This window comes from Panthera tigris, chromosome C1 (assembly GCF_018350195.1).
Source record: "Panthera tigris isolate Pti1 chromosome C1, P.tigris_Pti1_mat1.1, whole genome shotgun sequence".
NCBI lineage: Eukaryota > Metazoa > Chordata > Mammalia > Carnivora > Felidae > Panthera > Panthera tigris.
Genome location: NC_056667.1, coordinates 139,922,725 through 139,937,521, shown reverse-complemented (window position 1 = coordinate 139,937,521; position 14,797 = coordinate 139,922,725). Strand labels below are relative to the sequence as shown.

Here is a 14,797-nt window from a genome sequence, read left to right as displayed (position 1 = left end):
AGCTGACTAAGACACTTTCCATATCTATTAAAAGTGCACAGAAATGAATAAAATATGCCACAGATTTCCAAGGGAGTCTTCAGAATAGCTGTAGTGCTGGTCTGTCTAGAGTGCTTGACTGTTTGGAAATCGCGGCATGTAACTCTAAAAAAAATCACTTTATTGGGTTGCAAGAAGGAAGTTCTGGCCCTGGTATAGCTCTAATTACCATAAAACTATGTGGAATTAATATTCACATAATGTAAACCAAATGAGTAATTTTAAACCAACCAATGGCAGGGCGATTGGGTGGCTCAGTTGGTTAAGCATCCGACTTTGGCTCAGGTCATGATTTCGCAGTCCGTGAGTGCAAGCCCCTCGTCGGGCTTTGTGCTGACAGCTCGGAGGGAGACACAGAATCTGAAGCATTCTGTGTCTGCTTCAGAGTCTGCTTCAGATTCTGTGTCTCCCTCTCTCTCTGCCCCTCCTCTGTTCATGTCTCTGTCTCTCTCTCTCTCTCTCTCCCTCTCTCTCTCTCTCTCTGTCTCTCTCAAAAGTAAATAAACATTAAAAAAATACACAGTGGCAAAGTCTGTCTATTTACAAACACTCAAGGTGATCTCTTAAAATTCATTTTATCCAAGATAGAGAGAGGTAGAGCTGCTTCCTCGAGGCTGGAGACTATTGGCGGGTATCCGGTTCAGCTACAACATTGTCAGTACCAGCTTTCTTGGACTTGCAGAGGTAGTTCCGCCTTCTTTCATTCGAATAAACATGGAGACAAACAGAAAATATTACAGAAGTCAGAGATGATTACTAGAATCAAAAGAATGCAACTGAGTCATCATCCACAAGTACAGGGAAGCTAAAGACTAAGTGACTTGCCCACAGTGCTCATTCATGGGAAAGAAATAGTCAAAATCTGAATCCAGGTCTCTTGAATTCCAGTCTACCACACATAATTCTTCTCTCTGTACATGAAGAATATGACTGGGCTTAAAAAATATGTGCTACAGATTCCATGGCATAACAAAATATAATATCCTGTAATAGGTGCATGTTAGTCAATGGAAAACAACCTGAAATAAAATACAAGATACTTTTTTTTTAACACTATAGCTATTTCAAACAACTGCATGTTGTAGTGTAATTGTTTTCCTTCCTTTATAAATTACCTGGGATGTGGACAAGTCAAATGGTCCTCACACGTTCAAAACAAGTCAAGAAACTTATTTGCTTTCCTTGGCTGGTTCTTATTTTGTTGTCTTTTACAGAGGTGCATTCTGGAAAGAAAAATAATGATTTAGTTGTGCAACCTTTGTCAAAATAATTTGTAAACGCTCTTCCATAATGGAAAAGAATCAACCTGGAAATAAACTAAAACACAGTTACTTTTCTTGACTAAAAGTACTTACCTAAAAAAATTTCAATTCGCTTTCAACTATCAAATGCTATACTGGACTTTTTTCCGGTTTTGTTGAGAAATAATTGACATACATTACTGTATAAGTTTAAGACATACAGTGTGATGGTTTGATTTACACATATTGTGAAATGATTACCACAATAGGTTAAGCTAACATCCATCTTCTCATATGAATACAATAAAAAGGAAAGAAAGGAAAAAACTCTTTTATTTGTAGCACAAGAGCTTTTGAGAAGATAAATAACAATAAAAAGTAATCTCTGAATTTCTAAGACGATCATTAAGATTGCTCCAAATTTATATGTCTGAAATGATATAATACAGATTTTAATGTTAACTGAACTTGCTTTCCATTTAAAAAACCTTTGTCTTATAAGCAAAATCCACCACAGGTAATTATTTCTAATTGTAGTTTTTCATGTAGTTTGTAGTATTTAGGGCTTTTTTAAAAAATTTCCTTAATAAACTGGTAACACATTATTATTTTGAACAATTCACAACTTGACAACTTAAAATTTTGCTATAGCATTTATCAAGAATTCCATTTGCTGCTGACAAGTAGTGTCATATTCTCCAATAGATCTTGGCCAGCCAAGGGAGTGCTTAGGTAAACGGTCTCTCCTAACACCACAACCTTGTGGTTTACAGTAGAAGATGAAAGCTGAAATCATGAAATAAAAAAGTCAGCTCACAAAAAAAAAAAAAAAAGTCAGCTCACTCTGGGAATGGTATTGGACGGTAACAGATATTATAAGTTACCATGCTAATGAGCAATGGTTCTTGCTGCATGAAATAGTTCCCTTATGTATATCCTAAATTCCTCTTGTTGCACTTTATTATGCATTTCCTCCCATTTAGTCCGCAGGAAAAATAAAGTTCCTTGTTAGAGGAGATGAAGAGTTTCTAGTCACCAACCTTTAAATAAGAAGTTTTCATTGGCTTGATAAATATTATATATAATCTAAACATTCTTTTCTCTACAGTGAATGAACTTGCTTCCCTGCATGTTTCCTCTGTCTCCTCTCATTTCAAAATCCCTAATTACTCTGAGAACTGGAAGGAACACTGGATAAGGAAGTAAGCATTAAGGCTCTAGTCACAGTTCTGCCATAAAATACTTCAACCTTCTGAGTCTCGTCATCAGTGAAATGTGGAGTTTGGACAGAATTAGCTCTATTCATCTATCTCTAAAACCAAATTTCTGATGCTTCCCTGAAATCTATCTAGTTCTCCCACATTAATTAGGAAAGCTATGACTGGACACAGAAGGTTGGTGCTAAGTATAGAAGTTAGTATATAAGACATGCTTTATTACAATTTCTGAATCCTTGTCTCACAATATCTTTAAATTATTGAACTTAAGTGGTGAAAGAATCATTTTGTTATCCATGTTAATGTCAATACTTTTTTCCTCGCTAATCTTTCTCATCCTTACTAGCTTTCAATTGTTTTCTCAGCTTTGTTTTTAAGTGTATCAGCTGAAGACATACCTAATTAACATTCATTTCGTTGCCACTGATTGTTTCTCCAACATACTATGTTATTTTTATAATCTGGGCAACCATGGAATAACCAACCTTTCCACCTAGTAGTACATCATTTACTTCATTAATTATTATTCTCACAAATCACCCAGGAAAATACTTAGCAGTATCAGGGATGGTGTTGGTCCCAGAATAGCAACACCAGTGTTGACACTGACCCTCTGCTAAGTCCTCTCTGCAAAATGACCACGAGTTGTGTGATCCACCCTAGAACTACGTTCCCAATAGACTTATTTTCCATTTCCTTATTTATTTGATTATATTTAGTACATGTATGCTATATTGGTCTACTTTTCTTGAGAGTTAGAAAAGCAGCCCAAGCTGACAGGATGACATCTAGGAACCTATTTAGATAACATATAACAAAAGGAAATTTATCATGGAAGGAAAAAGAGAAAACAACATAAGTATTATTACCAACTAAACTATATTAATTACTATATTAAATGTGATTAGATTGAAATTTCCAATGAAAAACAGATTATCAAAATGGATAATAATATAAAACTGAAATATATGTTACCAATATGAATACACAGCTTTAAATATAGAGCTACAAATACTTGAAAAGTAAAAAGATAGAAAAAATATACACCATCCAAACACAAATCAGAAGAAAGCTAGTGTAACTGAATTTACATCAAAGTAGACTTCAAATAAGAAGTATTGTCTGAGATGAAGAGGGATATTTTATAATGATAAAATATTGAATATATCAACCAACATGATAATTTTGAACATAATGCACTTAATAACAGAGCTTTAAAGTACATGAAACAAAAACTGACAGAATTAAACGGGGAAGGAGATAAATTCATAATCATCACTAGAAACTTTAGCAGGCAACTCTCAACAATTGATAGAACAAATAGATTTTGCTATCAACAGTAGCCACAGTATGGAAAGAGCCAAATGTCCGTCAACAGATGAATGGATAAAGAAGATGTGGTATATATATATATATATATATATATATATATATAGGAATATTACTCAGCAATCAAAAAGAATGAAATCTTGCCATTTGCAACTACTTATGCTAAGCAAACTTAGAGAAAGACAAACATATGACTTCACCCATATGTGGAATTTAAGATACAAAACAAATGAACATAGGGGAAGGGTGACAAAAATAATATAAAAACAGGGAGGGGGACAAAATATAAGAGACTCAAATATAGAGAACAAACTGAGGGTTGCTGGAAGAGTTATGGGTCAGGGGATGGGCTAAATGGGCAAGGGGCATTAAAGAAGACACTTGGGGGCGCCTGGGTGGCGCAGTCGGTTAAGCCTCCGACTTCAGCCAGGTCACGATCTCGCGCTCTGTGAGTTCGAGCCCCGCGTCAGGCTCTGGGCTGATGGCTCGGAGCCTGGAGCCTGTTTCCGATTCTGTGTCTCCCTCTCTCTCTGCCCCTCCCCCATTCATGCTCTGTCTCTCTCTGTCCCCAAAATAAATAAAAAACGTTGAAAAAAAAAATTTAAAAAAAAAAAAAAGGAAGACACTTGTTCATATGAGTACTGGGTGTTTTAAGTAGGGGATGAATCACTGGATTATACTCCTGAAATCATTATTGCACTATATGCTAACTAACTTGGATGTAAATTTTTAAAAAATCAATAGTAAAATATAATATTTGAGCAGCACTATCAACAAGTGACCCAATAGAATTTTATAGAACACTGTATCTGACAGCTGCAGAATACATATTCTCTTCAATCACACAAGGAATATTAAACAAAACAACCCAATATACTAGTCTATTAAAAACTCTCAATAAATTTTAAAGGATTAAGATCACAAAGTATTTTATCTGATCGCAACAGGATTGTATTAGAATCAATAACTAAAATAAATAAATAAATAAATAAATAAATAAATTTCTCCAAATATTTGGATATTAAGCAACATATTTCTAAATGACCCATTAGTGAAAGAAGTCACAAGTTAGAAAATATTTTAAATGGAACAATAAAAAGCACAACGTATTTAAATTGTAAGATGCAGCTAAGAGAGTGTTTAAAAGGAAATTTATAACTTAAGTGCTTATATTAGAAAAACAATAAAAGCCTAAAATTAATTATCTACCCTTCCACTTTAAAATTATAGAAAAAGAAAAGCAAATTAAGCCCTGTAAGTGGAAGAAAGGAAATAATAACTGTAAGAACAGAAGTCAATGAAATAATCTTAAATAATAATAAGATTAACACATTTGGAAGTATCAGAAGTTGGTTTTTCTAAAGAATTAATATGATTGATAAACTTCCATCAAAATTAATCAAAAATTAAAGAAAAATACAAAATACCAAAATCAAGAATGAAAGGGACTCTCACCACAGATCCTTAGAAAGAAACTAAGAAAATTCTGGGGGTGCCTGGATGGTTCAGTTAAGCATCCAACTTGGGCTCAGGTCATGATCTCATAGTTTGTGAGTCTGAGCCCCTCATCAGGCTTTGTGCTGACAGCTCAGTGCCTGGAGCCTGCTTTGGATTCTGTGTCTCCCTCTCTCTCTGCCCTTCCCCCGCTTCCTCTGTCTCTGTCTCTGTCTCTGTTTCTCTGTCTCTCTCTCTCTCTCTCAAAAATAAATAAATAAATTTAAAAAGTTTCTATGAATAGCTCTATGCCAACAATTTTAACAACATAAATGAAATGGAAAAAGTTTTTAGAAACATTATTTCCAAAATGGATATAAGATGATATATAACACAAATAAAAGCCTCTCTGTCAAAGAAATTGAATTTGTAATTAAAATTTTCCTATAAAAAAAATTCCTGGCCCATACACTGGCTCAGGGTAGCTTCTATTAAACATTTAAAGGGAAAAAAAATCTTACACAAAACATTTTTGGAAAATAAGAGGAATGGCATGCATCTCAATGTGTTTTATGAGGTCAGAATAACCTTATAACTGAAATTTGAAAATGACATTACAGAAAAAGAAAATTGCAGATCAATGTTCCTCATGAATACACATACCCATAAAAACCTTAACAAAATTCAATAATACACTTAAAAGATAATACATTATAAGCAAGTAGCTCTCATCTGAAGAATACAATATTGGTCTAATATTCCAACATCTATCAATTTAAATCATTGTATTAAAGTAAATGCAAATATCACCCAATAATTTCAATAGGTATAGAAAAAAACATTTGAAAAAATCCAACAAATTCTCAGCAAGCCAGGAACAGAAGGAAACTTCCTTAATATGATAAAGGAAATTTGTGAAAAACCTGCGGCTAACAGCACACTTAATGGACAAATATTGAACACTTTTCACCAAGGCAGATATCAAGCTAGGGGTGTTTACATTCACCAACCCTAGCCAACACTGTATTGATTCTAAGAAAAATTTAAACTGTCTTTATTTCAGCCAACAGGTTAGTGTATGAAGAGAATCCTTAGGAATTTAGCAAAAGCAACACAAAACAAAACAAATCCAAAACCAAAACCAAAAACCTATTAAATGTAATAAATGATTATGTGATTTCAACAAGATCACAAGATTTAAGATCAGTATACAAAAAAATCAATTCTATTTCTATATATCAGCAACAAATAGGTGGAAATAAATATTTCAAAATGATGACACCAAAACATGACATACTTAGGAATATATTTAACATACCAGGTGCAAGACCTGTACTTGGAAAATGATAAAATATTGCTGAGAAAATCAAACACCTAAAAAATGGAGAGGTGAGCCAGATTCCTGTTAGAAGACTGAATATTGCTAAGATCCCAATTCTCCCCATATTTGTTGCTAAGATCCCAATTCTCTGCATATTCATCTATAGATCCAATGCAATTCCAGTCACAAACCCAGCAACAGTTTTTTGGTTTTTTTCTTTTGACAAGTTGAAACTAAAATTGATACTGAGAATGTAAAGGGCTTAGAATAACTAAAACATCATTGCAAAAGAAGAATAAAATTGGAGAATTTTCACTACATGTGAAGAGTTCATATAAAGTTATAATTGAGAAAGTACGGTATTCGTGTAACAATAGATAACAGATTCATGGAATGATAAAGTGAGTGCAGAAATAGACCATACATTTATGGTCAAAATGTTTTTTTACAAAGATGTCAATGAAATTTAATAGTAAAATAATTTTCCCCAAGAAAAGATGCTAGATAAACTGGATATCCATACAGGGTTTTGTTGTTGTTGTTATTGTTGTTGTTTTTGTTTTTTGTTTTTTTTTGCACTATACACATAAATTGACTGGAACAGGATTACAGACCTAAGATAGAAGCTAAAAGCTAAGCCTATAAAGAAAACAGCGGGAGAGTATACTTGTGAAGTTGAGGTAGGAAAATATAAACAGAATGCAAAAAGTACTTGCTATACGTGGAAAAAATCAATAAACAAAATTTACCAACATTCAAAAGATACCATTACAGAAATGAAAAAGTAAACCACAGGCTGGGATAAAATATTCACAATGTATACAAGTGACAAATAACTAGCATGGGAGAATATTTTTTAAAACTACAAATCAACAGTAAAAAAATAACACTCAGTAAAAATGGGCAAAAGTTTTGCATAGATACTTCATAAAAGAGAATATATAAATTCCCAATAGATATATGAAAATGGGAAATACATAAGGGAATGCAAGTTAAAACCACAAAGAGATATCATTATACATCCATTAGAATGGCTAAAAGTAAAAATACCATATGTCAGGAAAAATGCAGGGCAATGGAATCACTCACATTGCTGATGGGATAGTACATCAGTACTGGAAAGCCGTTTGGCAATTTCTCACTAAGTTAAATATGTACTTAACCTTTGACCCAGCAATTCCCCCCTAGGTATTTGCATATGCACACCCCTCCCCTGCCAATGAAAACATAAGTCCCCCAAAAGCCATGTACAGGAATGTTCACTGTAACTTTATTCACTATAGAGAAAAATTGGAATTGAGCCAATTTGTCTATTAGCAGAAGCATAGATGAGTTGTGGCATATTCACACAATGGAATAGTACTTAGCAATAAAAAGGAACAAATTACAAATACATGCAATCAAATACCTAAATCTAAACAACATTATATTAAGCAATATACAAAGTTCAGGAATAGGCAAAACTTATCCATGCAGATAAAATCAAAATCAGAGTTGTTCCTTTCAGAAAAGAAATTGAGTGGAAAAAGACCTAAGGAAAATTTCAAAGGCAATGTTTTATATCTTTTTTGGAACACTGATAACATGAGCATATACATTTGTCAAGATTCACTCATGTGTACACTCAAAAGTGTATACTTACTACTGTATGTAATTATACTTAGATAAAATAAAGAAAAAAACTTCCCAAACTCCCAAATCTGTATGATACATATATATCATCATGGGCACGTATGAAAGGACAGTTATGTTTGCAGGTGTGCATATAAAGAAACCAGCTCATTTGACCGTGTGGCAATCTGCTATTCTGCATTAGATTTGAATGGACTTTTCCTTAATGCCTTCTAAAAGATACTGTTTAGACAAGACAGAAATTAAATGGCCTCAACATATCACGTAGTCGGATCCTTGAGTTGAAATATAAAAGTGCCTGTGGAGGATCCAGGTCCTGGAAACGTGGTATCCGTGTTCAGAGCCCTACGTTTGGGAGCCAGGTGCTGGAGGCTGATAGAAAGCAGGCAGTGGAGGACTTAGTTCTTCCTATTGATCTAAAACACAATCCAAGTCATAAGCCATGGCTTATTAAAGCTGTACAAAATCTCAGAGGTCATCTAGGTCAGGTGGAGAACTTGACACCCACAGAGGTTAAACATTTGCCCAAGATCACACAGCTAGTGTGAAGTCATTCTATCTGGATGCCTCTCACGCCTATAATTACCCATAATTTTCAAAGTAAAAGTGAATGGACCACCAGTGTCTACACTCTTCCATGTAAATACTGCCTTTTGAGTTTCCCCCATCCCCTTAAGGCTTCCTTTGAGAGATATTTGAACTAGATTTAAATCAGAAAGGTAAGAGTAACTAATGGTGTTGCCTGAGCCCATAGGCCTCTAGGACTGGCTCATGACTGAGAAAGGGTTTCATTGCAAGGAAGTGCATTTCAGTTTCTTACGGCAGCTTTTCCGCAGAGGTTTTAAGATCAGACAAGGAAGTGCAACGCATCACTGAATTGAAACTGCCTCTGTTCCAGGAGGTGAACAGAACCATTCATTTGCACTTAATTGAAACAGTAATTTTATTGGGCTTTTTAAAACAATTTAAGGACCATTTATATTTGCAAGATGTAAGCAAAATTTTGCTCTCCAAACTGTAACATCATTGTTTTTACTCCTGTGTAATTTTAGGAAACGTAAAGATCATGCTTGTAGCCCAGATTTCCTTTGGAGGTAGGGTTTGTAGTCTAATGGTCTGTTTATGTTTTAATACAAACTGATTTTCCTCATAGTAATGAAAACCCATGGGGGCCTATGTGTGTGGGAATAGTGGATATCAGGGGCCTGGAATTATCCTAACAATTTGCCCCTCCTTTGTAAAACACTTCTGTTACACTTGCACCCAGACAGTTGGGGGTAGTACAGAATGAATTTTCATGATTAGAGTTGCTGGTCCTAGAGTCTTCTATTCATTCACCTGAGACTGTTTAAGGGCCCCATGGTAAGTTCGCTCAGCATCCTTTAAGAGGTCTTACAGATCACAAAGTGCCCCAGTGAGTTCCAGAAAACTGCAAAGTCTTCTGATAGTCTTTTCTCCAATTCTTTTGACCTGACTTTCCAGTACCTCTGACTGAGAAGCAGAGGCCAGGTCGCACTCAACAAGGCTATTGAAAATACAAACTGAGAACTCTGGGGAGAAATAAAACTATGAATTTATATATATGGAGAGCACCATTTGGGAAAAATTTCTAAGATGTATTAATTGGGCAATAGCTGTTAGCTTTTTTGGAAAATGAATCAAAGTTGAATGACTTCCATTGTACATTATAATAAATAAGCCTCTCTTTAGTATGCTAATCTTAGCCTTTCTTTCTAATTCATGCTTTTTAATAAAAATAAATACCCTTATTTTTTTCTTTCACATCATGCCAAAATCTCTGATGTACTATAAAATTTGGTTTCAAAGGTCTGTTTTAATTGTATATGAGCTGCCATAAATGCCCTGGTGCCAACATGTTAACCGCCTTAGTGACCTTGTCTAACATGAAGCTAGATTCTCTAAGTGGGACTGGATGACATGGGGGACACCTAAGAGCAGTCATTTGACTGATTCCATAGCACTGCTGGGACAATGTGGAAGCACTAGGAGGCATATTCAGAGGCTGCATGGAGGTTATAAGCCAGAACCATGCGTACTGGCATAAATCCTCAGTAAATATTTATTAAGATCAATGGCTATATACAATGTGCTGATGGTAGCTTTTTGCTCTGAGCTAAAATTAAGAGGAATTGTATAATTGATGTATTATGACCTCCTCTTTGCTTTTAAAGCACAAGACAGGTTTTTTTCCCATATAACTTACACATCTTGCTGGTTACCAGACATTGCATCATAACACTTACACATTCATTTAACCTAAGGCCAGTCTGTAGTGGTTTGGTGACAGTAATGTGACCTACAGAAACATCTTGGATAAGGGCCAGGATCAGAATGTGGTGAGTCATCTGACCTCTACTTAGGTGGCCAGTTTTAAGGCGCTAACAGTTAGTTCATAATCACGTCCAACAACACTCAATAAGAGCTAGCATTATGAAAAGCAGTGCCTTTCAGAGAGGGTTCCTTGGAGGTTGGAGTGGAGAAGGAGGGTACAGAGGACCCTCAAGTCTAGAAGATGTTTATAGAAGACAAGATTCTTGCTGGCTGGGGATAAAAGAGTAATTTTCTTCTCCCTCATATACGTTTTCAAAAATTAGTGGTTGCAAGACCTTATCTGGACCTGCATTATCTTGGATATTCTTGAGTACCATTTTGAGCTTTTGGGCTGTATTCCAGAATGCTCTTTTACCTTAAATAGGCATCCTCCAAAGGAAAGATGAGATTTTAATTTACAGCCAGATATAAAGAAAACTTAACTGAAAGCATCTTTTAGGATAACACATAAACTATTTTGACTAACTAACTAAAAAGAAAAAATAATAATTTTGCTCCCAATTCGGCAACAAAAAAGAAGAAGGAACTGATATTGTCATATTGTCTATGGTCTTTAACAGGGAAGCCATAAGCTCTTTGGTAAGTGCTACCCTTCCAGCAGAGAATATGATCTAAAGTACTGAATCTGGTCTGCTACAGGCAAATCGGTAACGTCAAAAAAGAAATGTTCCCCCTCTAAAATCTGGTTTAGAGCAACGATTCTTAAATTTTAGGTCTGGAATCACTAGTGATCCACTAGTGATAAGTCTTGCGCATGCATCATGCATGCTTCAAGTTTAAAAATAACTCATCTAAGGCACTCAATTTTTAAATAAATATTATAGACAGAGTACAAGACCTAGACACCCCTTTGTAGGCTTACCATCAAAATTATTGCAGTTTGACTTCTAATTCTGGAGATAGTTTCCCAGAGAACATCTGTGGGCTTTTTTTCTTGGTTGGTTGGTTTTACTTATGAAAGTAGTAGCCCTCTGCCCAATCATACATGGAAAGCTACTAGTCTAAAACATAATATATGCAATTTAAGGTTAAAAGCATTAAAGTCTACTGTCTTTGTCTTTGCCTAAGTTAATGAACCCTTTCAATTCAACCTAGCCAATCATTTTCTGTTTCTTCACACTGAGCTCAGGAATAATAAAACAGTGGCTCCTGGGTGTTTTTAAGTTTGATCTAACAATCCCTGCTTTTTCTTTAAATAAATAGTAACCTCAACTTGTTTTTGAGCATTTCATCATAAGGGAAAGAATTTCCACAAAGGATTTTTCCAGAAACTTGACAGGACATCTATAACTCCATCTTTTAAGTCCTGGATTCAAATATTGAATGCTACTTGACCATGCATTGAGCCATAAGTAACTCAGGTTTGTAAATCTCATCAGATTAGCAATGTGGCTCTGGCAGTCTCTGAAAGATGGACTGATCTGTGCTCAGTAGTAATCTTTGCTTTTCTTTGACTACTCCCAGAATACTGAAAAAGGTATATGTTTTGAATGTACTATATGCTCTTAAAAGAAAACAAGTTATGAAGCACTCATTTAAAATTTTTTTCCTAAAAGTTTCCTTAAATATTTTTTCATATTGCACTGACAAACTGATATAAAGTATATACTGATGTTTAGTATATTAAGTAATCAATGAGCCTTATAATCCTGTATGTGTTGATCTTTTTGTTTCCCCTAGGAAATACTGAACAATAAAGAAATGCCATTGGGAATCAAAGACACTGAAGTTTGGAAGGGGCACTTGGGAAGAGTTATGGGTGCCCTGTAATATCCACCACCAAAATTATGTGGTCCTGGTCTCCGAAGAATGCAACAAATTCTTTGTCAAATATGCTATAAACAGAGGGAAGGATGATCAGTTGGGCAATCACTTATTATTCAACATTCACACAGCTGTGTCATTTCCTGTTGGCTAAAGGGTGAGAGCTCAGTCTACACAGCAGCAGTAAATCATATTAGCAGTCAGCATTAATGAGGAAAAACAAGACCAAATTCTGCAACTTGACTGGAGTACTCTCACCAAACAGACTACACAGCTTCCTGCAATGCCCTTGACCGGGCAATCAGCCATAATTTTAAAAGGAAATAAAGAAAAAGATTGCCTTCCAAGAGAACAAATTCTTCCCAGATAACAAGTTGAATTCACTGAATTTTGTGAACCTTCTTTCCTCAATTCCTCTTTCCAAAAAAAAAAAAAAAAAAGCCTTATATTTTGTTGATGTTACATAAGGGCAGCTGAGTGACTGTCCCAAAGAGACAACTGTGGAAGTGGCACCCTTCAGAACAGTGTAGTACATCCTGCCCTTATTTTTATATTGAACTTCATGTTTTTGAAGCTATTGCATCCCCAGCATTTTATTAAATTCTCAAAGAGAATGCCCATGGCTCATGTCCCTATTTTCTGACATGACGTCTAGGAAGGCATCCTGCATATTTTCTTGTTTTTTGTATCATCCCTCTGCTCCATTGATGATGCCTTTGAGAGACCTGTGCTTTTTCCTCAAGGTGGACTTGCTCCTTCAAACACTTCTGCTGGAATCTGCAGAGAGGCAGCAACCATGAATAAACAATTAGGAGCAGGCCTTCCATTATTCCACCATGAGCTGATACTCTATAAATGCCCTGAACCTGAAAAGGGGGGTGTCTGTAGTGTGTTTCTAAAGAAGAATGTTTGAAAGTACAGGGCATGTGATTTTCTAAGCAGCCTTATTTTACATCTTGAAGGAGGCAGATGTCATCATCCTCTTGCAAGGATGAAACTGAGGGAAATAATTCAGTCAATATTTGCTCAAGGTCAGACAGTGCATTAGCATAACCTGGACCAAAACCCAAATTTCCTCACTTGTTGTCCAGTGCTCACATCAAGAACACGGAGTTATTGCTTATCATTTGATGCCAACCCTAGATGGCTGTTCTCTGTCAGTTAACCTCCTCTCCAGGCCTGGAACCAACCCTGTTTGTGTCAGATAAAATGTAGTTTCTGTGGGAGGAGTGGCTTCCCCCTAGTAAATAAAGGGTTAACCACAAAGCAAAGAATTCTTTAGCTCAGACCTCTTAGGGCAATTGAATGTTGAATACACATGGTTTATTAACCAATGTATATTGAGGTGTTTGCTATTTTTTCTCTTCTCTTGAGCTTAGGGGGTTAAGTAGAGAAAGTAGAAAGTAATAGGAAGACAAACAGGAAGAATAAGAAAAAGCAGGACATTAAGTAATGTATGATCCCTAGATGGGGTTTCCCATCTTCCAAATGATTGTTTTCTTAAGAAAAAGATTTTCAGGGGCGCCTGCGTGGCTCAGTCGGTTGACCGTCCGACTTCGGCTCAGGGCATGATCTCGCAGTTCGTGGGTTCCAGCCCCACATCAGGCTCTGTGCTGACAGCTTGGAGCCTGGAGTCTGCTTCGAATTCTATGTCTCCCTCTCTCTCTGCCCCTCCCCCACTCATGTGCGCGCGCGCGCGCGCGCGCTCTCTCTCTCTCTCTCTCTCTCTCTGTCAAAAATAAACATTTAAAAAAATTTTTTAAAAAAAGAAAAAACTTTCATTGCAGTCTAAAATTTTAGTCTTTACTAGGTATCGTTTAGAGCTGAAAAACTCATTGAAGATGAGAAGTTACATCGGAGTTTCACAGTGAAGTGCCAGGTGCAGACCTAAACCTGGAGTCATTCATTCATTCATTCATTCTTTCAAATAATCATGTCATTACCATGCTTCAAGCCCTCCTATATCTGACTACGTAATACCTTTAGAATAAAATCCGACTTCTATCATTACATCTCCATTCTTTTTTTTTTAATTTTTTAATGTTTATTTTTTTAGAGTGTGTGCAAGGTAGGGAAGAGCAGAAAGAGATGGAGACACAGTATCCAAAGCAGGCTCCAGGCTCTGAGCTGTCACCACAGCTCATGAACTGAGCTGTGAGATCACGACCTGAACCGAAGTTGGACGCTCAACTGACTGAGCCACCCAGACTCCAAGGCCCAATTGTTTGTTTAGTTCTTGCCTGCTCTCCTCTGCTCTGCTACCTATTTTCTCCCTCCTTCAGGGACCCCAATCCTTCTGGCCCTCCTTCTGTTCCTCATACCCGCCCAACTCTGCCTGTGTGTGACCTGTTCACTCTCTGTTCCCTTGCCTTCCAGTAGACCGTTTCATTGCTGATTTGCTCTCATCACCGAAGACTCAACCTCCTTAGAGAGGCATTGCCAGGCCACTGGGTCTAATCCCTATCTAC

General features: G+C 36.1%; 1 long non-coding RNA gene across 2 annotated transcripts in view; it reads right to left on the bottom strand.

The window, feature by feature from the left end:
* Positions 1-568: 568 nt before the first annotated feature.
* Positions 569-14,797, bottom strand: part of LOC107179289 — an 18,731-nt gene continuing 4,502 nt past the window's right edge. For both annotated transcript variants that reach the window (XR_006220717.1, XR_006220716.1), the window contains exons 2-3: positions 1,155-1,262; positions 569-736 (exon numbers count right to left, since the gene is read on the bottom strand). This is a non-coding gene — a long non-coding RNA (uncharacterized LOC107179289). The remainder of the gene's footprint in view (positions 737-1,154; positions 1,263-14,797) is intronic.